This window comes from Aethalodelphis obliquidens, unplaced genomic scaffold (genome assembly GCF_003676395.1).
Source record: "Aethalodelphis obliquidens isolate GAN/ISIS:26980383/991018 unplaced genomic scaffold, ASM367639v1 scaffold12, whole genome shotgun sequence".
Lineage (NCBI taxonomy): Eukaryota > Metazoa > Chordata > Mammalia > Artiodactyla > Delphinidae > Aethalodelphis > Aethalodelphis obliquidens.
The window spans coordinates 25965681-25991194 of NW_020837956.1; the positions used below are offsets into that span (position 1 = coordinate 25965681).

At 40.6% G+C, this 25514-nt stretch overlaps 1 long non-coding RNA gene across 2 annotated transcripts in view; it reads left to right on the forward strand.

The window, feature by feature from the left end:
• LOC113624000 (uncharacterized) overlaps positions 1-25514 on the forward strand; it is a 342352-nt gene that overhangs the window by 114199 nt on the left and 202639 nt on the right. For both annotated transcript variants that reach the window (XR_003434160.1, XR_003434159.1), the window contains exon 5: positions 24991-25082. This is a non-coding gene — a long non-coding RNA (uncharacterized LOC113624000). The remainder of the gene's footprint in view (positions 1-24990; positions 25083-25514) is intronic.

Here is a 25514-nt window from a genome sequence, read left to right on the forward strand (position 1 = left end):
GCAAGGTTGCTCGTGTTCTGGCTGGTTTAGTCTCTGCCACTCTGGCTTTATTAATCCTTTAGTGCAGACTCAAAGGTCCATTGGGCTGAATCTGCTTTGCCTTTAAAGACACATCACCTAATCTAGGTTGCCACCAACACAGGCATAGAATTTACGCCCACCCATCACCGAGTGGGTCACATCCTCTAATGCTTCAGTGGCTCTTACCATTGGGCAACAGTCAGGAAATTCATCGCTACAATGTGCATAACAGCACACACCACTGCTGGCACCTTCTGCTGAAAAAGTGCCCAGAAGTACATTTAGTGGCCTTTATAATAACATTGGAGTGTTTTATTGGAGCAGGTATATTTTTCTGTGGTTAATGCAGTTCAGAACAAGGCAAGATATATCTGTCAAGTGTTGTTTTGACAGGTGTCCTTGTAATGGAGGGCAAGTATTGTCAGTGTGCGGAAGGCCTTTCAGTGGTGTGTGGTTCCATCGGTGACTCATGGTGAGAGGAGTGAGATCTGCTTCTTGATTAGTGCAGCAGCCCTAAGCCAACAAGGAATAAAGGCATCTGCTTTTCTCCATCCAGTTCCTTTATTAACAGGACATAGAATTCAGATGCTGTAGATGATTTGGAGATTCTTTCTGAGGTCTTTATGGGATCTACCACTGTATTCACAGTAAGGTCATACTTCCTGAAGGCTGTTTCCAACCAATGACTAAGCAGAGCACAGGTACTAAGGCAGGCCCGTTTCAGCAAAATGCAGGACTGCTCCAACAGGTGAATTTGGCTGGAGTATTTCCAGTGGCCTTGCAGAATCTTTCTTGAAACTGTGCTTTAGTCCAAGGGCCTTCCTCCTGAGTCCTCCTTCCTTCCCTCTTTCCTTTCAGAATTGTCAGATCTGCACCATAATCTGAAGATGCTCCCTTCATTCCCCTGCTCCCTTCTCCAACCAGTCTCTTGCATGTCTACTCCTGTTTAGATGTCCCCTTCTCAGGGACCCAAATGAATGCAGTCCCTTCCCCCATCTGTCCATCCTCAGGGATAAGTCAACTTGCAATCTTTGTGTTTCAGGATAATGTGAGCAGGGGGGTCATTGGTATGAGGGATCAAGCCATTCTATTCAAGAGGTGGAGGAGATATAATTGGAGAAGGGAGACTAGAAAGGGGTCTGGAGTTTGGGCGTCTTTGAAAATTTTAGAAACTGACACTGCCTCACATGCAAGGCCCAGAGAAAGGAGGGTAGAGAAGCTTCAATAGCAGTGGCGGAGGTTTCATGCCCAGCCTGCTTTCAGTTAGTAACGTTATGGTAAAGAGCCTACAGAGGTGGTGGTGATTAAGGAGAGTAAAGACCAGATTCATAGTCAACAACCAAAACATTCTCCATTTTCCAATAAAAATAAAAACATGACAAATCAAAATTTGTGGGATGCATCTAAAACAGTACTTGGAAATATATAGCACTAAGTGCCTATATTAGAAAGATGAAAGATCTCAAATGGATGATGGAGATTGGGAATTGTCCAATTACGGCAGATGGGCAAAATTGAACCTGCTGCCTGTTTTTACAAACAAAGTTTTATTGAAACACAGCCATGTTCATTCATTTATGTATTGTCCATGGCTTCTTTTAGCAATAACAATAGAGTTGATTAGTTGCAACAGAGATCATATGAATTCAAAGCCTAAAATAATTATTATCTGACTCCTTATAAAAATTTTTTGCTGACCCCTGATCTAAGCTTCCACATTAGAAACTAGAAAAAGGACAAATGAAACACAAAGTAAGCCTAAGAAAGAAAATAATAAAGATAAGAGCAGAAAACGAAAACAATAAGAATAATCAATGAAACTAATGTATGGTCCCTTGAGAAGATCAACAAAATTGATAACCCAAGCCATATAGAGCAGGAAAAAGAAAAAAAAAAGAATACAAATTGCCAATGTCAGAAATAAGAGTGGGAACATCACTAAAGATTCTACAAACATGAAAGTATAATACAGGAATATTATGAACAATTTTATGACTGTGAGTTTGATAATAAATTATCAATAAAGTGGACAGGCTCTTCAAAAAACACAAACTACCGGGCTTCCCTGGTGGCACAGTGGTTGAGAGTTCACCTGCTGATGCAGGGGATACGGGTTCATGCCCCGGTCCAGGAAGATCCCACATGCCGTGGAGCGGCTGGGCCCGTGAGCCATGGACGCTGAGCCTGCACGTCCAGAGCCTGTTGCTCCGCAACGGGAGAGGCCACAACAGTGAGAGGCCTGAGTACCGCAAAACAACAACAACAACAACAACAAAACACAAACTACCAAGGTTTATTCTAAAAGAAATAGATAACTTGAAAAGCCCTATGTCTATTAAAGAAATTGAATTTGTAAGTAAAAAAAATTCTCACAAATAAACTCTAGGTTCAAATGGCTTCACTGGTGAATTCTAGAAATACTTAAGAAAAAAAAATGGTACCAATTCTGCACACTATTCTAGAAAATCAGAGAATGAAATTTAAAAAACCAACTCATTCTATGAGGCCAGAATTACCCTGATACCAAAATGAGGGATAGATATTACAAGAAAAAGAATTGGTAGACCAGTGTCCATTATAAAAACAGATGAAAATTTTTGAGTTTTAGCTAATTATATTCAACACTACATAAAAAGAATCATGACCAAGTGGGGTTAAACCCCAAAATGCAAGATTGGTTCAACATTTGAAAAATCAATCAGTGTAAGTCACCATATTAACAGACTAAAAAAAAAACCCCTCTGTTCACCTCAATTGATGCAGCAAAAGCATATGACATTCATGATAAAAACTTACAGCAAACTAGAAACAGAAGCAGACTTTCTTAACCTCATAGAGTGCACCTATGAATAACCTATAACAAATAGTATACTTAATCCTGAAAGAATTAATGCTTTCCACCGAAGATCAGAAAGAAAGCAAGAACGTCTGCTTTCCCCAGTTCCACTCAACATTGTATGGGAGAAGCTAGCAACTGCATTAATGCAAGAAAAAGAAATAAAAACCATCCAAACTGGAAATAAATGTACTTTATCTGCAGATGACATGATCATCTATGTAAAAATTCTAAGGAATTTACGAAAAAAAATCTATAAGAACTAATAAGTGAATGTAGCAAATAGTTCACTATTCAGGATACAAGATTGATACAAAAAATCAATTGTATTTATTCTATACATTACTATATATGCAACAATAGCAATCAGAGAATGAAAAATTTAAAAACAACTGTATTAAAAATAGTGCAATATGTGTGAAATGCAAGGGACAAATTTGACAAAAATTGTGTAAGCTGTACTCTGAAAACTAAAGGGCTTTGTTGAGAGCATCGAGGAAAGCACAAATAACTGGAGATGTAAACTATATTCATTGATGTAAAGATACAATAGAGTCAAGAAGTCAGTTCTCTCCAAATTGATGTATAGATTTCAATTAATTTCAATTAAATCCTAGCAGTCTTCTTTTTCTATAAATTTATAAACAGATACCAAAGTTTATATGGGAATGCATAGGATCTAGAATAACCAAAACAACTTCAAAAAAGAGGAACGGAGTTTGATTTCGAGACTTATAAAGTGACAATAATCAAGGAAATGTAATATTGACATACATACATGTGTGTAGATTAATGGAACAGAATAGAGACTGAAGATATAGATGCACATGTATTTGGCCAACTGATTTTCTATAAGGCTCAATGCAGTTTAATGTTAAAATGACTTTTTCAACCAATTGTGTTGGAACAATCACAACATGCAGAAACATGGATCTTGACCCTTAGCTCACACTGTACACAAAAATTAACTTGAAATAGATCATAGACCTAAATGCAAGAGCTAAACTACAAAACTTTTAGGGGAAGACATAGGAGAAAATCTTAGTGCATTTGGGCTTGGCAAAGATTTTATAAATATGTCCAAAAAAAGAACAAATTTTAAACATAAAAGTTCAATAATGAAAAATCACCAAAATTAAAAACTTTATTCTTCAAAATAAAAGGCAAGCCATAGACTGTAAGAAGATAGTTGCATAACATGTATCTTACAAAGGACTTTTATGAAGAATGTATAAAAACTCCTCCCACTCAATTGTAAAAAGACAACCCAACTTAGAAAAGGGGCAAAAATTTGCACATAGTCTTCACCAAAGAAGATACATGGATGACAAATAAGTACATGAAAAGATGTTTAACATCATTGGTCATTAGGAAAATGCAAGTAGAACCACATGACAATCACAACACACACTACAATGACTAAAAATAAAGACACTAACTACTAATTGTTTGCAAAGATGTGGAGCAACTGGACTTCTCATAAACTGCTGGGACAATCATTTTGGAAAAATTTGGTAGTTTTTTAGTAAGTTAAGTGTACACCTATTATGCAATCTAGTCATTCGACTCCTAGCTATTTACTCAAGGGAAATGAATGCATATATCCACACAAAGCCTTAAAAGAAAAGTCTATAGAAGCTTTATGTGTTATAACTCAAACCTAGAAACAGGCTAAATGTCCATTGCCAGGTGAATAACTAAATTGTGGTATATCCACATAGTAGAATACTATCAGTAATAAAAAAGAATAAATTACTGGTGCATGCAACAATATCAACGAATCTCAAAATAATTTTCCAGAGTGAAAGAATCAAGACAGAATGGGTACATGCTATTTGTTCTCATGTATGTCAAATTCTAGAAAATGCAAACTAATTTATAGTGGTAGAAAGAAGATCAGTAGATAACTTGAGATGGGGAGAGGATGAGGCAAGCCTGGATTACAAAAGGACATGAAGAAACTTTTTGGGATGATAGCTATGTTCATTATATTGATTTTGGTAATGGTTTCCCATGTATACACTTATGTCAAAAGTTATCAAATTGTACACTTTAAATATGTCCTGCTTATTGTACATTGATTATACCACAATAGAACTGTAAAGAAAGCAAGTTACTACTGTTGAACTGAAAACAAAAATATGTGAATAAAATGGATAAAACTAAAGAGAGAAATAGACAAATCAACAGTCATAAATTATTTTAACATCCATAACTTAGTCATTGACAGAGCAAACAGACAAAAAGTCAGTAAGGAAATAGGATGCTTGAACAACATCATCCAAATTAGCCTATTTGATGGTCATAGAAAAATCCCTCCATATTATTTGAGTGCACATAGAATATTCACTAAGACAGATCAGGTTCTGGACCATAAAACAAGACTCAGTAAACTTCAAAGGATTGAAATTAAATATATAGAAAATCCCCTATTTTTTGGAAATCAAACTGCACTTGTAAATAGCCAAGGAATCGAAGGAGAAATCACAAGAAAAATAAGCAAATATTTCGTACAAAATCACCAAGGAAATATAACCTAACAAAATGTGTGAGATATAGCTAAGCCAGTTCTTAAAAGAAAACTTGTACCTTTAAATCTTATATTAGAAATGAAGAAATGTTTGAAATCAGTTATTTAAGCTTCCATCTAAAGAAGCCAGAAAATGAAGACCACATTTAAATCAAACTAAGAAGAAAGAACATAAAAGAGATAAAAGCAAAATTCAACAAAATAAAAAACAAATAATAAAGACAATCCAAAGAGCTGCAACCTGACAAGAATATAAGAAGAGAAAATTGCAGTCCAATATCCTTATATACAAGGACACAAAAATCATCAATGAATCCAATCTAACAATATGTAAAAACGGCCAATTGTGGTTTATTCCAAGAATGCAAAGTTTCTTTACCAGTGTTGGATACCGTGTCATCAGAGTAAAAGAGCCTCACAGGATCACCTCAATAGATGCAGGAAATCAACACCCATTCGTGATAAGAACTATTGACAAACTAGAAATGAAAGGGAATTTTGTCAGTATGATAGAGGGAATCTATGAAAAACCTACAGCAAATATCCTACACAAAACATTAGACATCATATAGTGAAACATTAAATGCTTACTTTCCTTCGAGAAACAAGGCAAGGATATCTACCCTCAACGTTTCTAGTCTACATTATGCCAGAGGTCCTAGCCAGTGCAGTAAGGTAAGAAAACAGTAGAAAGATTGGAAAGGAAGAAGTAAAACTGTCTTTCTTTCTAGATGGCATGATAATATATGTTGAAAATCCTAAGAAATCTATGGGGAAAAAACCCCTACTAGAACAAATAAGTGAATTTAGTAATTCTGCAGATCAAAGTTTAATATGCAGAAATTAGTTGTTCTTGTGTATTTTAGCAACAAACAATGAAAAATGAAATGGAATAAAAATATAATTTATATAAGTTAAATTAAAAACATAAAATACATGGGAATAAATTTAATATCAGATGTGCTAGCTCTTTGACTACTATAAACTATGAAACAGAAATTAAGGAAGACCTAAGAAATGGAGAGATATGCCATATTAGTACATTGAAAGATTCAGTATTATTAAGATGTTCATGTTCCCTAAATTGGCCTGTAGATTCAACATAAACCCAATCAAAATCACACCAACCTCTTTTTTTTTTTTTTAAGAAATTGAGAAGCTATTCTAAAAATTGTAAAGAAATGCTAAGGATAGGCAAAACTTTATGAAAAAAAAAGAAGAAAGTTGGAAGACATATACCTGATATCAAGACTTATTATAAAGTTACAGTAATCAAAGCCATGTATTATTTTTTTAAGGTAGACGGATCAATGGTACAGATTTGAAAATCTCAAAATAAATCCACACAAATACAGTCTATTTATTTTCAACAATAATGACAGTGTGATTTAATGGGGAGGGGAAATAGTGTTAATAAACAATGTTGGGACAATTAGATATCTATATATTAAAAAAAACCTCTTAAACTTTAAACCCTAATTTATACTATGCACAAAAAATTATTCAGGATGTGTACAGATTTGAACATACAAGGTTAAACGATAGGGTTTCTAGAAGAAAACATTGGAGAATATCTTCTTGACCAGTAAGCAAAATTCGTTTAAAGGACATTAAAAAGGATTACCCCTAAGAGAGAAAAAAATTGATAAATTGGACTTTATGAAAGTGAAAAACATTTGCTCTTCAGAAGACACTCTTCAGAAAGTTCAAAGGCAAACTGCGAGCTTGGTGAAAATATCTTCAAAAACACTTTTAAACAGACCCTCCCAAAGAAACATGTATGAAATGCTAATAACACATTAAAAAAAAGCTTAGCATCATCAGTAATTGGATAAGCATACATGAAAACCACAAAGAGACACCACCTTACACACACTTAGATGGTTAAAATTAGAAGTCTAACAATATTGGAGAGGACGTAGAACATCTGGCACTTGGTGGTAAAATGATATATCACTTTGAAAGCTATTAGGCAATTTATTATAGGGTTATATATTCAACTACATTATATCCCAGCTAATCCATTACTAGGATTTTACCCAAGAGGAATGACAATATACTGTACAAGACTGTGTAGGGTGTCTTTGTTTGTGACAGGCAAAAACTGGAGACAACTCAAATATCCATCAACAGGAGAAAGTATAAGCACAGCATGGTATAGCCATGGAATATTACTCAACAATAAAACATAAACTACTCATATATGCAACACCATGTATGAATCTTAAAAACATGTGAGTGAAAGAAACCAAACACATATGACTCCACTTACATAATGTTCTAGAACAGACGATGGAAATCAGAACGATGGTTGCCTCTGGGGTCTGGAGAGTTGACTGAAAGAGGCATGAGGGAACTTTCTGGGGGTGGAGGAGATGTTAAATATTTTTTTGATTTGAGTAGTGATTATGTAGGTTTACACATTTGTCAAAATTTGTCAAACTGTATACTTAAAATTTATGCATTTTATTACATGTAAATTATACCTCAATTAAAAACAGAGTATGGGAGAAAAAATTAAACAAAATTGCTTCTCCCTGTCTCCTCTGACTGCCTTCACTTTCAGAGATAACCACCATTAACCACATACATCATATTATTTAGTTCCTTTATAGCACTTCTCCAATTTGTTACACATGTATGCATGTGTATGTATAAGTATATGTATATATAAAATTGTTTAGCTTCCATTTAAATGTGTGGGTTCAGTGCTCATTATAGGTCTTTTTTTTTTTTCACCACAACTTCTCATTCATTCTTGTATGGCTAGATTTTGTCATCAAATTTTTTCTCCTAGGGGATTACTGGGTGCTGTATTTCCTGAGTTCTTGTGAATCCGTGAATGCCTGTCTGACACCTTTACACTTTTTTTTTTTAACATCTTTATTTGAGTATAATTGCTTTACAATGGTGTGTTAGTTTCTGCTGTATAACAAAGTGAATCAACTATACATATGCATACATCCCCATATCTCCTCCCTCTTGCGTCTCCCTCCCACCCTCCCTATCCCACCCCTCTAGGTGGTCACAAAGCACCGAGCTGATCTCCCTGTGCTATGTGGCTGCATCCCACTAGCTATCTATTTCACATTTGGTAGTGCATATATGTCCATGCCAGTCTCTCACTTCGTCCCAGCTTACCCTTCCCCCTCCCCATGTCCTCAAGTCCATTCTCTATGTCTGCATCTTTATTCCTGACACCTTTACACCTGAACAACATTTTGTTGGGCCTGCAATTTTTGGATCACACTTTTTTCCTTCAGAAACTCGCATATGCTGTTCCCTTCTTTCCCTGTATTTTAATGTTGCTATAAAGAAACATGAGGCTAGCCTTATTTATCAGCCTTTTAAGTAAATTTTTTTTGTTTCCTCTTTTCAGATGCCTACGGAATTCTCTCAATTTTTTTTTTTAATGTTCAGTAATTTACCAGGGTTGATCTTGGTAGTGTTCATTCTGTCTCAAATTTCCTACAACATGGTCTACTTGGAATGTGCTTTTAATTATGGAGATTTAGTTCCTCCTTCATTTAAGGGAAAGTTTTTTTTCCTATTATATCTTTCATTTATTTTATACCACTTGTTATATCTCTACTTCAGGGATACCAGTTATCCTTTGTTTAGTGTCATCATTGGAAGGTATCTATTATCTTGCAATTATTTTAATGCATTTATCCTAAGTACCCAGGTGCCAGCTCTCTGCCTGTCTCCCATATTTTGAGCCCTAGGGCCTCTGATAGGAGGCCTTGCAGACCATCCAGAATGATCGGATCCTGCCCAGGCATCACCATATCTGCAGCGGGACCTCTGCCCCCCGCCCTTGGGAACCAGCCCAAGCTCTAAGACCAGTTTTTCAGCAGCAGTGGCCTCACTGTGGGCTTGGCCAGGTTTTCCTTTGTCCCTCAGCCCTTCATTTCAGCTCCCCTTTCCTATAGGTTCTGTTCTCTTTCATGCCAACTTAGATCTCAGAAAAGGATCTGGGATTGACCACCAAGCCCCCTTCTCCTAAGTTGCACTTCTAAGTTTTTAGGTCCCAAACTCTTCCCTGTGTTTGCAGACCTCAGACCAAGCTGTGGGGAGTTGAGGGGTTTTCCCACTGACTGCACCCATGTTGGGTGGTCAAACTTACTCAGCTTGCCGGTTCCTTGCAGCATATTGGTCTCACATCTCCAGTCTCAACCCCTATGGCCCTGATTCCTGGGAAGCACCTGTCCTTGTCATCCAAGGGGGGGACCTCCAGGAGTGCTGCTGTGTTCCCTACCTGCCCACTCACTTCCCTACCTGCCTACTCTGAAGGGCACCTGGTTCCTCACTCATCAGGGTTTCTTCTCTCAGGCGGTTGGTGCTCTGCAGAAGAGTCCTCTCACTCTCAGATGAGCTGTAAGTTTCTAGTTTATTGGAAACATCTACTATTTGTATGAAACTTGATAAAGTGTTGCATTGTGGGGAGACATCCACAGAGAGCTTTTCTGTTAGGGTGTAGTTGCTTTTATCACCTTTATGGAAGAAGGGCTCGTTAGCCTAGCTACTTGAAATGCACTTTTCCCACTTCGATTTATTTTAAGGATCATTGAGATTTTAAAATACCTCTTGCAGTGGCTAAAACTTCCAAAACTATGTTGAATAATAGTGGTGAGAGTGGACAACCTTGTCTTGTTCCTGATCTTAGAGGAAATGGTTCCAGTTTTTCACCATTGAGAACGATGTTGGCTGTGGGTTTGTCATGTATGGCCTTTGTTATGTTGAGATAAGTTCCCTCTATGCCCACTTTCTGGAGGGTTTTTATCATAAATCGGTGTTGAATTTTGTCGAAAGCTTTCTCTGCATCTATTGAGATGATCATATAGTTTTTCTCCTTCAATTTGTTAATATGGTTTATCACATTGATTGATTTGAATATATTGAAGAATACTTGCATTCTTGGGATAAACCCCACTTGATTATGGTGTATGATCCTTTTAATGTGCTGTTGGATTCTGTTTGCTAGTATTTTGTTGAGGATTTTTGCATCTATGTTCATCAGTGATATTGGCCTGTAGTTTTCTTTCTTTGTGACACCTTTGTCTGCTTTTTGTATCAGGGTGATGGTGGCCTCATAGAATGAGTTTGGGAGTGTTTCTCCCTCTTCTATATTTTGGAAGAGTTTCAAAAAGAGTCATGTACCACAATGTTCATTGAAGCTCTATTTACGGTAGCCAGGACATGGAAGCAACCTAAGTGTCCATTGACAGATGAATGGATAAAGAAGATGTGGCACATATATACAATGGAATATTACTCAGCCATAAAAAGAAACAAAATTGAGTTATTTGTAGTGAGGTGGATGGACCTAGAGACTGTCATACAGAGTGAAGTAAGTCAGAAAAAGAAAAATAAATACCGTATGCTAACACATATATATGGAATCTAAAAAAAATAGGTTCTGATGAACCTCGGGGCAGGACAGGAATAAAGACACAGACGTAGAGAATGGACTTGAGGACATGGTGAGGGGGAAGGGTATGCTGGGACGAAGTGAGAGAGTGGCACTGACATATATACACTACCAAACGTAAAATAGATAGCTAGTGGGAAGCAGCCACATAGCACAGGGAGATCAGCTCAGTGCTTTGTGTCTACCCAGAAGGGTGGGATAGGGAGGGTGGGAGGGAGACGCAAGAGGGAGGAGATATGGGGATATATGTATATATATAGCTGATTCACTTTGTCATAAAGCAGACACTAATATACCGTTGTAAAGCAATTATACTCCAATATAGATGTTAAAAAAAAAAAAATCTCTTGCAATAGTTACTTCCAGCGTTGGTTTTATGCACCCAAAGGTAGTAAGATGGGTGGGCTTGGAAAGTCGTGTTTCCTTCTCTCCTCAGGCCGAAGTGCTGTCTATTTTAGGGAGCCTTCCGTCCTGCCAGCCTTAGTCACTGGTTTCTTACGCTCACAGCAAACTTTCTTCTTTCTGATTACATCCAACCCCATTGGCCTCATCAGAAAGTGAGCTGTTTACATGCCTATCTCTTCGTCCACTTAGCTGACGATATGCTTACTGGCACCCAGAATTACATAGGGCCCAGGGAAGGCTCCAGTGTTTAGTGAATGTTCAATGCCTTTCTAATCATCGGGGGGAGAAAGCCCTTTTGAAATGCCTAGGCTGCCACGGACTGGTTATTGCAACCCAATTCCTGGTTTTCTCCCTTCAAAAATAATGCTTTGTTTCTGACCAGTGCTTTTAAAACAAAAATCTCAGCCAGTCTGACCTTCAGACTGAATCTTTCCTCATTTATATGGTTGACTTGTTTGAAACACAATACAAAAGTGAATGGAATGATGATTTTTAAGTAAGGTTCTACTGACCCCAGTTTGAATAATTCTTTCAGCCCATTGGATGACAGAGCCTGGATATTAAGTGTCACTCAAAAGTAACTTGTAAAGCAGATAGATTACTATTGCTGGTAAACCATAACTTTTCATTCTTAAGCTGTGTCACTTTTAAATTCTTAACCCCAATGTCGTAGCAATGTGTTGCCTTGAATTAATTGTGTTTCTCATAGGACGTTACCAGCTTTTTTGCCTGACATTTAAGAGGAGTAGCTTTTTGATTTTAATCAAAGTATTTCCTTTTGAACTTTAAGGAAGAGCTTCTCTTAAGACTTTGACAAAGAGACATCTCTACTTGAGCCAAAGGTTGTTCACTATTTACTAGAGTGGACCTCGTCTTGGGTATTAATGAAGAGACTAATGGGAACAAATTGATCTCTTCATAATTTGTCAAGTGAAGTGCGGCTAGCTGAAAATTTCATTATCAGCACTGTTCTAAGGGAACTGTAAAAAAAGAAGTTAGCCAGAGTCAGTTTCATAAAGTTCCCTTTCAGGGTGAGGAGAATTCTTGGTTGTCATTCATCAAAGAATCTACTGCAGTTTCTATGAGGCTGTAACAAATAAAAAAGTGAGTTGTGAAGTTACTCTCAACTCCCTTTGAAATGAGGGAGAGCCTCATTCCATTTTCTGAAACTGAAATATGATTTAAGGAGCAGCATTAAGAATTGCTGCTCTAACCATTAAAACTACGATGTAGCCGCCCATTTATCGACATTGAGAGATATTCATGTTATGTTAGTGTAAAAAGTGGGTTACAGAATAGGATATAAAGTATGATCCGATTTTTGTTTTAAAAAAGTATATGTATTTGGATGGGAAAAGTCTGGAAAGACGTACTTGCATAATCACAATAAGAAATAAATAAGGAAAAGGATAAACACACCAGCAAAAATGAGCGAAACATATCAACATATAATTCATAGAAAAGAAATGCAAATACATACAAAACAGTAAGTATTTTATACTTTATTTGTAATCACAGACACAATTTAAAATGATAATGAGATACCTTTATTTTTGTTGATCAGTTTGGCAAAACTGTTTAAAATAAAGGAATACCCAGTGTTCAGAAGGGAGAAACAAAAGCCATGCCCACACATTCCTGGTGGTAGCTTATTTTAGCACAAATTAAAAAAAAGAGTTTTGTTTACAACTTTATTGAGGCATAATTAACACAGAAAACTGCACACAGCACACTGTGCATAGCTTAGGCAAGGACTACTCTATTTAAAGTGCGTGATTTGATAACATTAGACATATGTATATACTCATGAAACTACCACAGCCGTCAAAATAATGAATGTACCCATCACCCTCCACAGTTTCCTGCTGCCCCTCCATGTCCTACCCTATCCCAGGCATCCTCTGAGCTGCTCTCAGTCAATATAGATTGCATTTCCTGGAATTTTATACAAGTGGAACCATACCCTGTGTACCCTCTTTTTTGTTCTGGCTTCTTTCATTCAGCATGATTATTTTGAGATCCATCCATGTATCTATAATTCCTTCCTTTTTATAGCTGAGTTGTCTTCCATTATGTGAATATTACCACAATTTTTTTTAAAACTCTGAGTGTTAGGTTCTGTTTTTATCCCAATTTACAAGAATAGGAAACTGAGTTAGAGAGCTAAATTCACCCAAGGTAACTCAGATAATAAATGATGGAGACAGAATTTGAACCCAGACACCCTTACTTGAGAATTCCACATTCCCAATCACAAACTTTGAAATATCGTTTATATTATTTGGAAATGTCTTAAAGGCTCATCAACAGGGGCATGAGTTAACCATTTTACATTTATGTAATAAAATATATGCAAGCATTTAAAAATGATCTTGCAGAAGAAAATTTGAAAAAGACTTTAAGGACACATAATAAAATAACACTGGTTATCCCAAGTATTAGGAAACCGTGGGTAATCTTAATTTTCTTCTTTTTTTTCCCCTTCCTTAAAGTTCTCAGATTTCTTGGCTTTGCTCATAAAGAAAAATAAATAAGTGAAAAGGGTTGCAGCCCCCGGTGCTTGCCTGTACATTAGCCATGAATGAGCTCTAAAACTGGACCTTTGGCCTACATTTCTGATGTTTGCAGCTTTCTTTTTCTTTTCTATTCTCACTTTTCCATCTTTCCAGATTTAACTGTATCCTTTGTGGTCCAGCTCATGTTCAAACTTCCCTGGGATATCTTTTCTGCTTATATCTACCACCATTTTTCTGCAGCACATAGCAGTCTGGATAGGAGCTTTTAACCAGTCTAACGATTGTCCTTGGGTGGTATGCCTCTCTTCCAAGTCTGATTATGAACTTCTTGAGGGCAGTGCCAGACTCTGCGTGATCCTGTTCCCTCTTCTGTGGCCTGGGGCCATGGGGAGCACATTGTGATGATAACATACCTTCATTTGAGCATAGGACCACACAGTGACAAACTGCTTCCTTGGTTGTTGGTTCAGTCATCCCTTTAGCAAACCCTCTGTGGTGGTAGTGGTGGGGACGGGAGGTCTGATAACCTGTGTTTTGCTGGGTAAACCTCGCTGGGTAAGCAACTTCCTTGAATACCACAAGTAGCAAGTAGCAGAGCAGGAATGAAAATACACATATCCCTAGATATGCCAGCCATGGTTCTTTCTACTCATACAAAGGCTGTTGGAATAGTCATGAAGCCTGGATTCCCAGCCTGAGCTCTCCAGTTCCACCCTTCTCTTGTCTGATTTCAGCCTCTTGTCCTAGCTGCCTCTGACTGCTTGTTTTCCAGCTTGGAGGTGCACACATGACCCTGGAGGCCATCAGTGCTTCCATGACTTATCTCCCCAGTGGGTTGGAAGAATCTGCTTTTGAAAAATAAGCCTGGCCTCTATTATTGGTTCACTCTCTCCAGGCCCCAGGAAGTGAATTCTTAATTTCCCTCTGCTAACTTGAATGTCCTGGGTCTATTTATTTGGTTTCCAAGCCCAAAGGGATGTGCAGCTCAGGTCTGTGCTTCCCTGGGCAGCGTGAGGTACGCATTTCTCTTCTCAGTGAATAAAGAGCTTTTCCACTGGAAGTTCCTTCCTGAACTCCCCGCTGTTAACCCTACACATGTCCAGTGTGGTGCCATTGACCCTGGAGTTTACAGATTTTAGAGTCTAAGTGGATACTTTTCTGGATCCTGGGAGAAATTGGCCACTTGTTGGAAAAAGAGCTGCATGTCCCCAGTGGTGACCCTGGTAGATCGGGCAGGCTGACAACAGACAGAATAAGACACTGGGGCCTCAGCCAAAGAGGTGGCTCTAGAAAGAGGCAATAGTTTTGGTTCCAGGCCTCGTTTTACTGGCTACTCACCCACTTTGCCTTTCGGAGCTCAGCAAGGAGGAGAGCCCACACTCATTCACCTCTTTCTCCTGGCACTTCGGCCTCCCTGCTTCATCCTCCCTGGTCTCTGTAACTGCCAACCCATGCTCAGAAGCACCTACCTCCTTATTTTGACTCATCCTGCTTTTTTTTTTGTTTCTTACCGCTCCTGACATGAGGTCTCCTCTCCTCTCTTTCTGTGTGGCCTACCTGGCTCTCAAGACTTTGCTCCACTGTTCCCTCGACTTCACAGATTCAAGTTCTGCTTTTGGTGGCTTACCTCAAGTTCCTACTTCCTTCAGGAAGCCTTCCTGAGAACTCCTACCCCAGCCTTCCTGAGAACTTTTCCCCTCCAGGGAACTCATCTGGTGGTTATTATATTTGGTTGTCACTTTATCATGACACTGCTTTCCTCCCTCATTTCCTCATGGTCAGGCAGCACATGTCTAAGGCCGCGAACGGCTCGAGGTCAGGGGTGTTTCTGTGATGCCCCTCACAGTACACCTGGTGATTGATCAATGGCTTGAATTTTTAAGGTGTTGTGGAGTCTCTTTAATGATAGCATCTCCTGATACTGTAGTTCAGATGAGAGATACGAGAACTCTAATCATGGGGTAGAGAATAAGGTATTCAGGGATTAGTGTAGATAGTGCTTTCAGTTCATGGCTATTGGGGAACAGAGGAGGGGAGATTTGAGAATTATCCAGGTTTTGGCTTAAGCAGCTGGGAGGTTAGTGAGGCCATTCGTTGGCTCAGAGAATATAGGAAGTGGAGATGTGTGTGTTTAGCATAAGTGTGTTTGCTGTGTTGTGTGTGTGTGGAGGGGATTGTGGAGATGATGGTCCATTGTGGTCACGTTACACTGGAGGCACTTGCCGCCCCAAACCTCCCTTGGGCCAGGAGTCTTGGACAGAGAGTTGCTCCTCAGTGATTGCAGCTTCTTCTGTGAGTTAGCCAGGAGAAGAAAGAGCCAGAGCAATAAGCGAGCCAAAGTCTTAGTAATGCTGAGAGTCAAGTCAGGAAAATCGAGGCATTCTGTGTTCTCTGGCTTCTCTCCGAATCCCCATGCAAGTCACCTTTGACAGGCTGGTCATGGGCTGCTGGCCTCTGATATATAAAAGAATGGCTTTTTCCTTGGGACAATCAGCCATATTAGTTTTAATATTATTAAAAGGTGACATATACATGGGGAAATTTGAATTCTTACAAGAACCATAAAAAACGTGCCCAAGGACTTTCTTGGTGGCGCAGTGATTAAGAATCTGCCTGCCAGTGCAGGGGACACGGGTTCGAGCCCTGCTCTGGGAAGATCCCACATGCCGTGGAGCAACTAAGCCCATGTGCCACAAGTACTGAAGCCCACGTGCCTAGAGCCCGTGCTCCGCAACAAGAGAAGCCACCGCAGTGAGAAGCCCGCGCGCCGCAAAGAAGAGTAACCCCCGCTCACCGCAACTAGAGAAAAACCCGCATGCAGCAATGGAGACCCAACGCAGCCAAAAATTAATTAATTAATTAATTAACTTAAAAAACCCAACAAACAAAACGTGTCCAAGAACCTGTATTCTGGTATGTTCTATCTTGGATGAAATATAGTACTTTTAATGAAGAGTTAGTTGAGTTACGATTTCTTTTTTCAGTCTCATGGTTAAAATTCAAACAACTCAGCAATCATTCCTGTTACCTCCATCTTTCTGCAATTTCATATTGCAGAAGACAGTGTTATCTGGAGGGAAGGCAAATACATAATTCATGTTTAAAGTTAATAGGGAATAGAGATTTGAAGATGAAGGGACATTGCCATAGTTTGTGTCTATAGCAATTCAAGCTTTCTTATGAGCTAGGGCCAGGCATGTCTGAGGACGGGAGGACAGGACACAGGGGTTCAGCTGGATGACGTTCTGCATGACATGATACCATAGGCACTGCCCATGGAACTCAAAGTTTGAGTCCCTGACCTGAAAATGAAACCTCTCTGCTCTCGCTCTTGGATTCCTGCGGCACTCCAAATCACCATTCTGGAATTTTTCAGCCCTGTGGACAAAAAGCCCCCAAGATGGGCAATATAATCTTCAGCCATCCTCACAATCCCTTAAAGACAAAAGCCAAAGGCACAAGGGTGTTTATGTCAATCTTCTCTAGATGAGCATAAAGCTATGAACAAGCAAGATAACCAGCCCCAGGGAACAGAAATCATATTCTGGTTAAGTTACTCCATGGTGTGGTCCAACTGGTAGAGAGAGAAGGCCAAACCTTGGAAGGGTGCCAACTCGCCCTTGGCTAGGGCCTTATTGGTATCATGCAACCTGATGTGGTCACTGGTTTTCAGTAATGTATGTCCAGAAACCTGAGCCAGGTGGCCAGGTCCTCAGAGGTGAAGACATGAACTATGTGAGCCTGTTGTGTAAGTGGAGACCAGATCATGCATTTACAGTGGAAACACCTAGATGGTGACTAGGATGCTTTGGCTCATCACTCAGGGCATTTCCATCTCTGGATAGCATTTCTGGAAGGATATCACCCCAAACTTCTGTGTGACCAAGGAATTAGAGCCAAGGGGGAGGCTTAATCTGGGCCCTGGTGGAGTCTGATGAGCCATTTTCAGCTCACAGAGGAGGACACATCCCTGGTGGCTAGATGTCCAAGCCCCAGGTGCTGGGCCTCCCTCCCAGGCACTGCTGGACACACATCCTGATCTTTGAGCAGTCATTTCATAGCCCTGGCTCTCTGAGGCTACACCCAGTCATGTCAGTGACCTGTAGCATCTCAGCCTCCACCTAACAGATTGGATCCTGACTTCCTTCTGTGGCTGGCTTAGCTCTTCTCTGGCAAACTGACTTAGTTTTATTCCCAGAAATTCTCTTTATTTACAAATTTAGGGATAATCTGAACTTTGCCTTCTCTTAAATTATGATTATACAAACCAAGACCATTATGACATGGAAACTGTAGAAACTTGGAAAAAATACAAAACAGATAATAATACCATAAAAAAAGGATACACAGTTTTAAGTAACCTTCTCTTATGGCTGCAAAAAAATGTGTGTGTATGTGGATAAGAAGGACCAGGGATTATGGAGAAATGTAAATTTGATATGATTTGATAGTGGAATTTTATGTGTCATAAATTCTCCTGACATTATAAATATGTTTTCATCATCAATGACAAATAATGCCTTGACTTTATATACATGAGCTCCAACCAGCCCTGAGGGAGCAATCAGTCCATCTGGGTCAGAAGAGGCTGGAACTGGCTTCTGGAACCAGTTTCTGGCCTCTCCTTGGATTCCAGCCTCTGTGATCAGAATCTGCACTTTTTGCCTAAACACACACCCTGCCTCGCTCAGACCCCACTGGGAGCGTTTCAGGGTTCTCGGGAACTTGGTTTGCAGACTCCAGCGCTAGGTATTCTGATGGGTCTGATGTCAGTACCTCACCCAGAGATCAGTTGATTTCTATTTCAGACAGATTCTCAGGCTTGAGCCCCTCAAATGAGAGATCGTGATGGGGAAGTTGGCTTTCAGCTCCCAGCTCCAAAAAGGAAAAATATGTTTCACTGAGCCCCATCCGTGTTTTTGAATCTCTTTTTCTGATGGGCCCTTCTGTTATTCAACACTCTCTGACTTTTCCATTCCTCTCTCCCTAAACAAAGAAACCTTTTGTTTATTTACAAGTGTTTTGTAAAAGTGTTTTGTAAAATGCGGAGTGATGCTCAATATAGAGGGTTACTCGTGGTTATTTTACCAGAACCTGTTTTGAAGGATCTAACAGAGGCATTCAATTTATAAAACAGTTAGCACTAATATATGTCTGCTCATCAAGGGAGGTGGGAAGTCAGTTGGGCAAAGCAGAAAACAGACTCCATGTTGGAAGATCACTTTGGAGCATTAGAGCTTTGAGCACGTTGTCGATTACGTGGGTGACTGGCGGTGGGGCGGGTGTGGAGACCTCCTGGGGAGGTGTCTGGAGAGAAGGACTGAAGCGTAAAGGTCTCTTAAAAACTCATGCTTTCGTGTCCTCCTATGTCAAATGAGGGGGTTGTCCGGGTGATCTCCGAAGGCACTCCTAGGCGTCATGTTTGTGCTCACAAAAACTTAATTGAGGTATTTGGTTCCCCTGGTCTGACATTTCATCACAATGAGACACAGTAAGTCACATGTTGCCTTTGTATAATAACCACAACTTAGAGTTGAAAATCAAAGGGAAGTATTGTGTGGTGAGGTGTCTGAGATTTGTGGTTTCTTCTTTATTGGGAGGTCTGGTTTGTAACAGGAAGGTACACTCTGGGGCCGGTGCCCCCGGCATACAGAGAATTTCGTATTCATGCCTGGTGGGCAGGCAGAGAGAAATTACAGCATGAGAGACGGAAGAGGTTGAAGACAAGAACCCGATGTGGTGAACACAGAGCTCAAGTTTCTGCCAGGAGAAAGTTTGGCCTCTCAGGATGCATCTGTTGCCTCAACCCATAAAATGATCACAGAAATCTAATTCTAGTACTTTTCATGGGTCTGAGCGTATAATGTCTCCTCACAAAAAGATGCCCTAGAGGAGAAAAACCAGGATGAGTTACTTTATTTTTATGCATTGTGGGTCCTCAGCCCAAGAAAGTTGCAGAAGTTATGGGGTTGGTTAAACTTAAATGGTGGTTAGGAATTACCCACGAATCAGAACGTTAACTGATGATTCAAATTCCCTTGTGTCCTGCTGAATGGGGCTTTCATGGATATGGCTGCAGAGTGGTATGTTTCATTGCATGTCATTCTAAGGCCATATCTGGGCCTTATATTTAAAGTTATGTAAATAAAATTATATACAAGCTGATTCCATGTGTCTATAAAGTGTTAGGTAATATCAGTTGGCATGTATATATGTATACACAAATATATATGGTAAGTATAAATACAATAAAATTTGGGAAGAAAAAAAGTTCAGACACGAACAAGGTTTAAACTCTTATTTAAGCTTTATAGCAGGTTTACAAATTTCTTTATGCCCCTGTTAACAGCTGTCCTGGACTATTGGAGGGTTGGGTCATTGGCTGAAGCTCCGTATCCCCTGTGCCAGGCTCATGTCTGCATATGGCACTGTGGAAGGGCCAGCTGTGGCTGGAGCTGAGATGGTCTGGATAAGGCTCATCTTTCAGAAAGTAAGCTTGACTGCAGGCACCAACATAATGTCTAGACCCCAAATCTCAGCATTGTTACTGTCTGCTGACAGCATTGCAGTAACAAAAAAGATCAGTTCCATACAAAGATGATTAGTTGAGAACCAGCTATTGACAGCACCTATAGACTATTTCAATGCCAGCCGTAGCCCTTAACCTAAGGAATTCACTGTTTCTGAATTCTGGAGGTTGCATAGTTTTAGTAAACAGAGTTAGTAGAGAGAAAAGTACAGATGATGGGTCACTGGAGGAGGAAGGGGAGAGAAAGATTAGGGAACAGATGACCAGGAAGCCCAGATCTGCTATTGGGGGGAGGCTGCAGGCATCCATCGTAATTTTGAGAATTTTCCTAAAGCAGAAGATTGAGAATCCAAAGTAGGGAAGGAAGCAAAAATGATGCACGAGTACAAGTACATTTCTAGTAAAATAGTATAAATATGTTTGCGATTCAGTCCATTTCTAGGTTTTTAATCTGGTTATCCGCTGGGATAGAGCTGGACCATGGTGACCATGAAAGTTTGGTCTCAAGTCTCTGACGGGTGGGAGCCCCAGCCAAAAAGCCTCAAACCGATACCCAAGGCTTCTGATTCCTTTGAGTGGCTTTTGGGATAGAGCCCCAACAGGAGATTTTATCATATAAAAAGATCTTCCGATTTTGTTATTATTTATTTCTAAATAGCCTTGGAAACCCGAGAGTAAAGATCATAAGCATTAACAAAATGCCAGGGAAAAGTAAAAAGAAACATAAAATTCAAACACTTACCAAGCATCTACTGTGCCAGGTACCATGTGCAACATGATTCACTCCTTATAATTATGTATGTGGCATGTATGAGGTATGTTTTATTATCCCCGTTTTATAGATTAGTTATTAATTAGGACAGCAGCCAAAATGGAAAGCACAGCTAAACAGGTTGAGAGCTGAACTGTCAAACATGACACGGTGGTTAATGGCAGGTTATTGATGGATGTTACCTCGCTGATGGGTCTTCAATAAACTCTTTTTTTGGCGAGGTCTTCGATAAACTTTGCATCGACTTTGGCTCAGAAAAAAGTCTTTGGTGAAAACAAATTTATCTGAAATAAACATCACGATATTATGTTTTAAATCTCATGTATAAAAATTCAAATACAGAGTACACATATAATTTCCCCCTTCTTTTTAGGTCTCTTTGATTTTAAAACTGCTGTAACAATCACAGTCAATTTTAAAGTGTTGATGATAACAATACCGTCCTGAATTTTTATAGAGACTTTTTCTTGCAAGGACCTTGAAGTGCTAAAAATGTTGGCATCCATATAGGCAGACCTCGGGAATATCTAATTTAGCAAAAGTCAGTGATAAATTCTTCTGGTGCCATTCTCCATGTCTCTGAATATAGTAGAACACCCTGGAAATAAGAATGTTTATTCTCCAGCAACTGACTGCTGGTAATACAGTTAGTTGGTATAATTCCACTTGTATTTATCTTTTAAATAGTTGTTGGGATTAAAAGAATCCTTTCTGTTTTCTTCCTATTTCTAAAGTGGTAGGTATTACGCACATTTTAGTGCCTTCTCCAGGTGGGCAAAGGAAACACTGTCTTTAGCTAACTTCATCTTTATGCTGCTGAGCACCCTTTCACAAACAAAACGTGAATTAGAATAAAAATTGGAATCTTAAAGGCTGAAACACACAGTTCCTGCACAAAGGAAAGCAGCAGAAACCGTGAGGTCACGTCCATGAGTGAAGGATGCTAGGAGCAGATACAGGCCTCCCTGGGCTCTGCGGAGCCCACTCACCCATTAATTGCCCAGCCTGGTCAGAAACTCCTGGGAGGAGACTGAGGATGTGCAATTGTTTTTTTTTTACAGATTAGAAAGTCATTCTGTTTCACTGGATGATTGTGAACAGTTCAGTCTGTGCGTTTTATTTTGATTTTCAATGACTTAATTAACGACACTGAACTTTGTCCACAATAGCAGCATTATGTTTAAGAGTCAATCAAATGCCAGACAGTGTCATTAAGTGGAACGGCACAGATGGCAGGGTCTGTGGGAGCTGGAGAGCGGCTGTGAGGTGGCCCGGGCTTCTCAGGGACGTGGTCAGGGCCTGACCTCGGATCCCCGTCCCCATGCCCTCTGCTGCCGGTTGCTGATGGCCAGTTCCTCACTCTTCCCTACATCAGTGCCTTCACGTCCCTGGGCCTTCTTCCCGCTCCTCCCACTGATCTAAAGCCTCCCTATCCTTTAAGTTCCAACTTAGATCACTTCCCTCACAAAACCGTCTCCTATTCCCTGCTCGTCGCTAGCCCCTGGTGGTGACAAGAACCCCAATTGTACTTTGGAAATAACTCTTTGTTTCTGTATCTGAGGGTAGATCTGTTAAGCCTCAGCAGGCAGGATCTAAAGGTAGAGATGTGTCTGGATTACATTTGAGGCTTAATTGCCAAGGTCCTGGGGAGCCTGAGGAGAGAGGGGGAGGGGCTCATCTCCAGGAAGCTGGCTAGGCTCTACCTTGAGGGGCAGGGTGGGGGGGGTGCTGGGAGGCCGGTGGACCCCCAGACCATGGAGACAATGGCGTATGTGCTCGGTATGCGTGACTGACTGCACAGCAACCTTGGGCTGAGTGATGTCCCACACCCGCGGTGATCTTCTCCTTGCTCCTCTATTCCTAATTCCCAAAGGGAGGACCTGCTTGCACTGTGTAAAGGCCTCTGATCCGAGGTGTCTTTTCCAGGTGGAGCTTGGGCCCATCAGGAGAGTCATGGCTGAAAGGCATGGAAGAGTGGGGATCTGGTCCTGTAAAATTCCAGAGAATTGGGATACCTGTTTAATTTAGTATTCAAACTGGGACACTTTGGATGTTAATGATTATGCTGGGACCAGAGGTGTAAACCTGGACTGTCCTGGGCAAATTAGGTGGGTGACACCCTGACCCAGAAGCCACCTAGCATGATGACCGTTCACAGCCTCTCTCTGGCTTCTCTGTACTGGGTCAGCACAGGTTTAAATGTCACACTGTGCAGAGGAAGAAATGAAGAGAAAGGAACTTGCCAGAGGGTCCTAGAATGGTTGATGGATGCAGATGCAGCATGAGCTCACACCAATGTCCCAGCTGAGTGATGAGGATCCCATTGGTGACACCCCGAAGCTTTCCTTCAAAGGAGCCTGTTGCAGTGCAGGGAACTCTACTCAATACTCTGTAATGGCCTATATGGGAAAGAATCTAAAAAAAAAAAAAAGAGTGGATATATGTATATGTATAACTGATTCACTTTGCTGCACACCTGAAACGAATACAACATTGTAACTTAACTATACTCCAATAAAAATAAAAAAAAATAAAGGTGGGGGGTCTGTTTCCTGGAGGTGCCTGGGCAATGCTGCCTGTCTTGGAGCTCGAGCCAAGGACACCTTCAAAGACACTGTCCCAACACAAGGACTCAGAGCTCCTTGGAGCCCTGCTGATCTGTGGACCTGAAGACCTAAACTCATAAATGCGACACAGGGTCTCTTCCGCTGTCCACTTGCTCGGCCCACAGAATTGTTCTCTGGTCTAAAAGCAGGGTGCTGTCTTTTCTTCTGGGGGGGCGGGGGCGGGGTTCCCCATGCTGTTGCCCTGTTTCTCACTGAATTCCAACAACGTGTAGGGCCTTCATGTCATCAGAGTCATTTTCCAAATGAGCAAATTGTGTTTTCTTCTTCGTTGAACCTGATATTTGAGCCAATCTGTGCAGGCAATTTCCTCCTCTTTGTTTTCCTGACCCCGAGCACTCCTGGCCCCACTATAGTTATTGGACTGTGCCCGCTGCTGGGAGCACAGCTCCTGTTCAACAGCAGTAACGATTTCGATGAACATGGAAAGAAAAAGGCCCCAATTCTGGGATTTTGTCTCCCTTTCAGATGTTGGTTATTTACAAAAAGTCTTCATTTCAGTGTTGAGTTAGCATTTCTGGCATTGCTTAGGAAGCCACAGCCTGAGCTGTGTACTCTGTTCTATCCCCAGAAGAGAGCCAGATGGCTACCCATGGGTGTGTGTGGGGACAGCAGCCCTCACTCCATGCATTTACGTGGAGACACGTGGAGTCACTGTCCTGTGGCTGGGGAGGAAACAGAGGAATTCCCGTCTTGGAAAGCCCATCTCTTGCTGTGAGAAAGGGAAGGATGTGGTGGAGTAGAAAGGGCCCAGGACTAGGAAAGAATCTCTTGACCTGTTAATCCCACCTTTTGCTCAGGGCCAAATATCTATCTTTTCAGCAGCCTTTCTGTTTTCTATCTATCCATCTGTCCATCTGTCATCTCTCTCTTTTCCACCAAGCCCAAAACATTTATTAAGCACTTAGGCTATTAGTGGTTGTTTTGGGCTGAATTGTGTCCTCCATACAACTCATAGGTTGACATCTTCAACCCCTGTAGCTCGGAATCCGACTGTATTTGGAGATAGGGCCTTTAAAGAGGTAATTAAGGTAAAATGAGGTCATATGGTGGATTTTAAGCCAATCTAACCGGGGTCCTTATAAGAAGAGGAGATTAGGACAGAGACATGCACAGAGGGAGAAGCACGTGAAGACACAGCAGGAAGATGGCCACCTACGAGCCAAGGAGAGAGGCCTCAGAACGAAATCAAACCAAGTCAAACACCTTGATCTTGGACTTCCAGCCTCCAGGACTGTGAAAAAATAAACGTCTGTTGTGTAAGCTCCCCGGTCTGTGGTATTTTGTTCTGACAGCCCTAGCTGACTGTTGCTGTGTCACTTCCAGGTAATGGGGACCCAGTGATGAATAGAGATTCTTCAAGCTGCTCAGAGCCTAGCAGGGGACCTCGAGCCCTAAAGAAGCACAGGCGGAAGGAGGTAGGTGGGCAACGCCCTGGCTTGCCCTTCCTTTGCATCATCCGTCAAACAACACACAGGGGAAAGAAGGGTCTTGTGTGAGCCATCGGAGTGGTGGCTGCGGGATGGATCCTACCAGGACAGTGTGGCCAATGACAGAACCACTATCCTGGTGGCTTCGCAAGACAGAGTAGAGGAACGTAAGATGGGACATTCCCAAGGACGTGCTTAGGGGGCTAAGGTAATGAAGCAAAGTTGATTATGGTTGTGTGACCCTAGTTTGTACTCATCGTTGCATGAAGCTGGGGCACATTGGATATATGAACACTGGTCCACATTTTTGACATTAATCACCAAGTGTTTATGAAGCAAAGAGCCTTATGCTTTGAATGGGCTGATTCTGCTGTGGGAGACAGAGGAGGAAGAAACTGAAAAGACCTGGTCCTGCCCTTG